We start from the raw sequence: 7824 nt of genomic DNA, 5'->3' as shown, positions 1-7824 counted from the left end.
CAGGATACTTCCTAAAAAACCAATAGCTAATAAAAATTCTATTTTATACAATAGTATCAATTATAATAGGTACAAAATGTTCTCCATAGAAAGGCAATAGATCTCACACCATGCTATCAAGGTTAATAAACTATTTGAATGGATTATTTAAAATGTACTAAATAGCAATTTCTTCCACACAACTAGCCAAATATTCTGGTTCCCCAGTTTAAACCTGTGTCATGTAAATATAATTGTACTTGCTGAGTTCAATTTATAATGTTCCTCCCTTTTCTGTTTATTTTTAAGCTTTCTTTTTTATTGTTTGATTTATTTAATTCTGAACTTAGGATCTAAAGGGAGCATTTCTTGCTTGAAAAATAGAAGTATAGAATAGAAGAAAAAAAATGAAAGCATTTGAAACTGCAAATCTATTATATACAATTTGCTATTATTTTAAAATATGTGATAAATTTAACATGTAAATTTTCTTATTTCTTTTCTCCTCTCATATCCCACTCGAGATATAGCAATAATTAGACACAAATACATACATACATACATACACAGACACAGACATATATGCAGATGCATATGTACAATATATGTAAAATCATTCTATACCTACTCTGTTTATCATTTCTTTCTTTTGATGCAGATAGTATCTTCCTTCATAGGTTTCTGTAGCTAATTTGGGTATGTATAATAATCAAAATGAAATAGTCAATGAAAGTTGTTCTTTAAACAATATTACTGCTACAATATGCACCATTCTCTTGGTTCTGCTTATTTTGACCTTCATTTTTTCATCTTCAAGCACAGTAGTATTCTATCATAATCATTCACCATAACTTGTATAGCCATTTTCCACTTCTTTTTGTTGGGAAGTAAATGAAAGAATACAGGTAAAAGTAACTCAGACCTACAAAGTTTACTGATTTTCAATAGTGTGAAATTAATGGGTTACCTTTTAATGTGTGCTAAAGAGTGGTCATCTTCATTTAAAAAATTATTACAAATACTGTAGTAGAACAGGGAGTAGAAGATATGTTGAATATAGTTGAAGCAAACTACATATAGAATGATATAATTACAAAAGTGACCTTATAGGTTCAAATACAATGGCTAGTTTTTATTTCAGATATTTATAGACAAATCAAATTCTGTCTATATTGTCACCTCATATCTCTGCTAAGTGGATTAAAGAAAATATCTAAGATAGGTCTGGTGCTTTTAGTTTTATACAGGGATAATGTGCTAGTAAAGGATCCACATTTTAGAATATGGGTATACTTCCAACTATGCTCACTAAAACACCCAGTAATTATAATATCTTGCAAACATTTCAGAATTTATTGAACTTTTTCATTTCCAACTGCTTTTTACCTCAGAAATCTTTTACATGACCATGGGTGTGTATATTTATTGGCAATAAATCATAATTTTCATGATCCCCACATTCAATTTTGAGAATATATTTGGAGTTGTGAATTACAGGTTAAATCACTGAGCTCTAGGTCATTGAGTTTTCTGCTTGATGAAGTAAATGGAATTTTTTGGTTAGTTAGAAAACCCTTTTTGTTCCAACTCATTGTAAACATTTAAACATTATTTAAGAATCTATCACATCTCTGTCAGCAATTAGTTTGCTTGAATATATACAAACATTATTTTTTTCTTTTTTCCCTGAAAGAGATGATTAGAATAGGATATCCTAAATAAATGCATGTTAATTGAAAAAATAAATATTAATGATAAAATAATTAGATCCACTTTATTATTGTTTAAGGTTGTTATGAAAAATATTTTTTCATTTCCTTATTTTAATAAATCAGAATGATATAGAAAAAATAAAACCAGATGACATTAGAAAAATCTCTGAGTTCATCTAGCTTTATACTCTCTGATAACATTTGCACTTGGCAAATGAGTTAATTACTTTGAGTCTCAGTTCTTTCATCATTAAAATGGGATTCATCTAACTTGTGTCATTTGGTCTACAAAATTATTTGAAAAAAGCACATTAAACATGTTAATAAATTAATATTTTAAGTTTTTTTTCTTGTTAATATGGACCTAAGTCTATCAATTTATGGATATCAGGACATAGAAACTCCACCAAGGCAGAGTAATAAATTTTCTGTAATTAATCTACATATTAAGTTACTTGGCTCATGCAGAAGTCAAATGTAAGGCCAACTAAGTACATTATGCAGAAAGGCAAAGGAGTTCCAGAAGGAAAAACAAACAAACAAACAAACAAAAAACATCTATTTCTGCTTTGTTGGCTATATTGAAATCTTTGACTGTATAAATCATAACAAAATGTGGCCAGTCCTCAAAGAGATGGTAGTACCAGATCGTCTTACTTTTCTCTTGAGGAGCTTCTATATGACTCAAAAAGCCACAGTTAGAACCAAATATGGAAAAAAAAGATTAGAAATGGCATATGATAAGGCTATTCATTGTCACCTGGTTTGTTTAACCTATATACAGAGTACATCATATGAATTGTCAGGCTCTATTGAATGAAAAGGCAGAAATAAATTTGCCAGAAGATTCATAATTTCAATTATAAAGACAATAACATTTTGATGACAGAAAGTGAAAAATTGAGAAATCTCTTTGTGAGAATAAAAGGGGAAAGGGTCAAAACTGGCTTGAAGCTTAGCATCAGAAATCAAACAAAAACAAAGACAAAAGGAAAACACCTAATATTTTGACAACTGGTCCCATCACTTCTTGGCAAATAGAGAATAAAGAAATGGAAGCAGTGTCAGATTGTACAGTTTAGGGCTCAGTGATATTTATCACTGCAGATGGTGACTACAGCCATGAAAATAAAAGATCCTTGTTCCTTGGGAGCAAAACTATGGCTAATTTGGACAGCACACTAAAAAAAAAATAGAGGTATTACCTTGCTTACAGAGGTCTGTACACTCAAAATTATGGTTTTTCCAGTATCCATGTATGACTGTGAAAGTTGCACTATAAAAAAGCTGAGTATTTGCAGAATCAATGCTTTTGAACTGTGGTGTTGGAAAAGATTTTTGAGAGTAATTTGGACACCAAATTGGCACAGTGGATAGATGGATGGGGCTGAGGTTAGGAAGACACTCTTTCCTGATTTAAAATCTGGCCTCACACATTTACTAGCTATGTGACCTTCACTTAATCCTGTTTGCCTTACCTGTGAAATGAGCTGGAAATGGAAACAGCAAAGTAATCCAGTGTTTTTGCCAGGAAAATGCCAAATGGGACCATGAAGAGTTGGACACAACTGAAATGACAGCAACAATGATAGACAGCAAGGAGGGCAAATTAGTCAATACTTAAAGAACTCCATTCAGACTTTTCCCTGGAAGATCAAATACTGATGCTGAACTTTAAATACTCTGATCACATAATGAGAAGACAGAATTTATTGGAATAGGTTCTGATGCTGTGATTGAAGGAAAGATTGAAGGAAAAAGGAAAGGGGGTAATAGAGGATAAGATGTATGAGCTTGGAAAGACTTTGACAGATAGTGGAGAATAGAAGGACTTGATCTATATGGTCATGAAGCATTGGACACAACTAAATGACTCAATAAAAACAACCACAAAACCAACAACAAAAATTAGCTAGTATAAGCAAGAGTCTGAACTTCAAGCCTATAATACCCATCCTCTATATACTATGTTATACTTCTTCAGATAGAAAACATTAAAACAATTAGGTTGGAATTTAGTGGTAATTACTGGTAACAAAAATATGTCTATTGAATATAAGCATAAATTTGAACATAAGTTCTCTCAAAATGCTCTAGGATCATTATCATGTTGAACATTAAATTTCATTGTTAGTTATGCTGATAAAGATGATAAAGGAAATCAGGTTTAATTTGTCCTAGGATTATTTTGAAAAGAATCCTTAATATATAAACACTTCAATATTTTATTTCTTTCCCCTAAATGTAAAATGACAGAAAAAGATGCTTATTCATTTAAGGTTTAGATTAATTGGATTCTTGCTAATCAAGTTTATTAAGTTTTTTATTATTTCTAATGAAACAATTTTTTTTTCTTAGTAGCAACATTTCAAATATCTTCAAAGTCATAAAGTTATCAAGAAACTACAATCATGCCTTTTCAGATTTAAATTAATAATAAAAATTTAAATAAGATAATTTTGAAATTATGTATTGAGAACATGGAAACTGAAAGTACAGGATTTTTAAAAGTTCTCAATAACAGCACTATGAAATTTGCATAAAGGATATTATATAAAATCAAATTGCAGACTAAATGAGGGGAAAAAAGCTTCTAAATGTCTTTATTGGTGTGATAACTATACATTTTAAAGTGGAATGAAGTAGCAAGCTTTATAATAACATTGCATTTTTTTGCCTCTGAGAATAGCATTGTCAAATCCTAGTTAATGATCCTTTTTGAATCCTCAAAATTATAGAGTGAATGATGCAAGTTAATGTAGTATATTTCATTTTTAATGTTTCTGAAGTAGTTTTTCCAACTTTTAAAGGAGAATAAATGTTGTAATCACATCAAAAGTTCATTCAGACATATCCAAAGTGGAGAAAAAAAGACACTTTTTTTTCTTGAACAACAGATTTGAAAACAAAAATAAAAATTTATCTATAAACATACATGCAAGCTTATCTAGCCAGTAAAGGTTCTTAGTTAAGTATGTAAAGAATATGCCATATTAAATAATTACAGGGCATTTTAGAGAGCAATGTTAGTGCCTTCTGAAAAATCCTGTTAGCAGTAGGTAGGCATTTCCTTTATCACAATGAATTCTTTCATCTGTTTTCCCATCATATCTATGTCTAAGAACAATCGCTAGATTTTGCATCCCAGCAGAACCATTGCATTGCTGCAGTGATATGCATTTGTAAATAAAGACATTTTAGAAAAGAAAACTATCTTCTATGCACATAGCCAAAATGATAGACTAGTAATACCATTTAACTGTTTTTATAGATTCAGAATATTTAACAGTATCTTTAATAACAATCAGTAGAAGTATCTCTGCAATCTTCCCTACCTAGAAAAAGATCAGGCAACTACGAGTTAGAAAGTTTTTAAATAAGCAGTCACAATTGAATGGAATCCTCAGAGACCATGATGGTCCCACTTCTTCTTTGAGGTAGGGATAAAATGAAAACAAGTCAAATAAATGATTCTCTTTTTATTCTTTTGCAGAAGTTCTTAATTGGTAGTCCATATTAACAATGGTATTTGGATAACTTTATTCAATTTAATTGGCTTCTTTAATAATGCAGTACATTTTATCTATTAAAAATGTTCTCTCTCTCTAATGATGTGATGGTTAAGAGTCATATAAATGTTAGTTTGAATGAACAGATATTTCACTATTAAATTTGACACAATATATTGACATGACAAAAATACTATATGCATGTATATATATATGCATAAATATAAATAAAATAAATACACTTACCTGTACACGTTTGTGTTATATTGGGTTGATAGTTATCATCTAACCCTCTAAAAACTGCTCCTTTGTCAAAGATTAAAATTTATTTTGAGGATACTACCACCTTCTCAATCATCCATGGTCATTATTTCAGAATTGCCTTTGACTCTTCCCTTTACCTTATTTCCCTGCCATGTCTCATTCAGTTGTTGTGAAGGTTTTTTCTTGGAGGCAGCCTTAGACTCAGTTGAAATAAATACTCCAAAATCACAGCCTGCTAGTAAAAATGCAAGTATTTATATCTCCTTCCAAATTATCCCAGTTATTTGAGACCTATCTCTCTGCCTGGCTCCAAGAGATCTTGCAGCTTTGTCCTTGGCTTCTGTGTCTGCTTTCTTCAGCCTCCAGCCAGCTCCGACTCGTGGCTTCTCAATCTCCAGTCTGTCCCAAGCTCCAAGAGCTCCCTCTATTTATGTGATCTCCCAAAGGTTAACTCCACCTTCTGGAGGGAGAGGGATTCTGGGTTATCTCCCAGAGTGCTCTCTGGTCCTTAGGAAGGTGTGAATTCAGATATCTCTTTCTAGACCATGAATCTCCCAAATTGTGAACTCCATTGAGTTCTTAGAGCTCTCTAAAGGTGTGAACACAAGCATTGTATCCATCAGTATTAGCAACTTATCACCTTGTAAGGATTCACTCTAAGGTGTGAACCAATAAGCACTGTATCAATTCTATTGAGTTAACACCAGGATTCTGACATCACCCTTGAGTTTTCATCTTGTTTCAAGTTGAGTTGACACTAGGATTCCAACAAGTTGTTAAATCTTGTTTCTATCTCCACAGTGTTTTGTATCTGTCCCTTTCTTTACACTACAACAGAAATTATCCTGGTTCAGAGCCAAATTGTCTCTCAATTAGAATATGGTAGTAATACACCTGTCAGATTGGCTAAGATGACAGGAAAAAATAATGATGATTGTTGGAGGGGATGTGGGAAAACTGGGACATTGATTCATTGTTGGTGGAGTTATGAACGAATCCAACCATTTTGGAGAGTAGTTTGGAACTATGCTCAAAAAGTTATCAAACTGTGCATACCCTTTGATCCAGCAGTGTTACTACTGGGATTATATCCCAAAGAGATTATAAAGAAGAGAAAGGGACCTGTATGTGCACGAATGTTTGTGGCAGCCCTTTCTGTAGTGGCTAGAAACTGGAAACTGAATGGATGTCCATCAGTTGGAGAATGGCTGAATAAATTGTGGTATATGAAAATTATGGAATATTACTGTTCTGTAAGAAATGACCAACAGGATGATTTCAGAAAGGCCTGGAGAGACTTACACGAACTGATGCTAAGTGAAATGAGCAGGACCAGGAGATCATTATATACTTCAACAACAATACCAGATGATGACCAGTCCTGATGGATCAGGCCATCCTCAGCAACGAGATCAACCAAATCATTTCTAATGGAGCAGTAATGAACTGAACTAGCTATACCCAGAAAAAGAACTCTGGGAGATGACTAAAAACCATTACATTGAATTCCCAGTCCCTATATTTATGCACACCTGCATCTTTGATTTCCTTCACAAGCTAATTGTACAATAATTCAGAGTCTGATTCTTTTTGTACAGCAAAATAATGTTTTGGTCATGTATACTTATTGTGTATCTAAGTTATATTTTAATATATTTAACATCTACTGGTCATCCTGCCATTTAGGGGAGGGGGTCGGGGGGGTAAGAGGTGAAAAATTGGAACAAGAGGTTTGGCAATTGTTAATGTTGTAAAGTTACCCATGTATATATCCTGTAAATTAAAGGCTATTAAAAAAAAAAAAAAAAAAAAAAGAATATGGTAGTAATTTATTTCTGTCTCTAGTCTCTAAATTTTGAATTTAAATAATTCCAAATAACTAGAAAGTATAAAATGCCTGAAAGCACACCTGCCAAAAAAGACACAGGAAATATATGACCATAAATATGTAATAGTTTTTTATATAAAAACAAAGCTAAATGACTGAAGTAATATTTATTTTTTCATGAGTTGGCAAACCCAATATAATAAAATAATTACAGTTTTATATAACTAATTAGTCAATGCCATCCCAATTAAATAACTAAAATTCATTTTACTCAGAAAAAAATAACAAGGTTCATTTATAATAGCAAATGTTCAGAAATTTCAAAGCAACTAGAGTAAAAGGATATAAAAGTTAAAGTCTGATAATAATGATTCTGCTTCAATGGCACCATTTCTTTCTGATTTCTTTGAAGTTTCTGAACTTTTCTTCTTCCAAATGAACTTTGTTATTATTTTTTCCCTTACTCAATAAGATCAGTTTTTAGTAATTTAATTGGAATGGGATTGAATAAATGGAGGATTGATGAATTATA

This window comes from Sarcophilus harrisii, chromosome 3 (genome assembly GCF_902635505.1).
Source record: "Sarcophilus harrisii chromosome 3, mSarHar1.11, whole genome shotgun sequence".
In the NCBI taxonomy this organism is placed as follows: domain Eukaryota; kingdom Metazoa; phylum Chordata; class Mammalia; order Dasyuromorphia; family Dasyuridae; genus Sarcophilus; species Sarcophilus harrisii.
Note: the sequence above shows the minus strand (reverse complement) of the source record.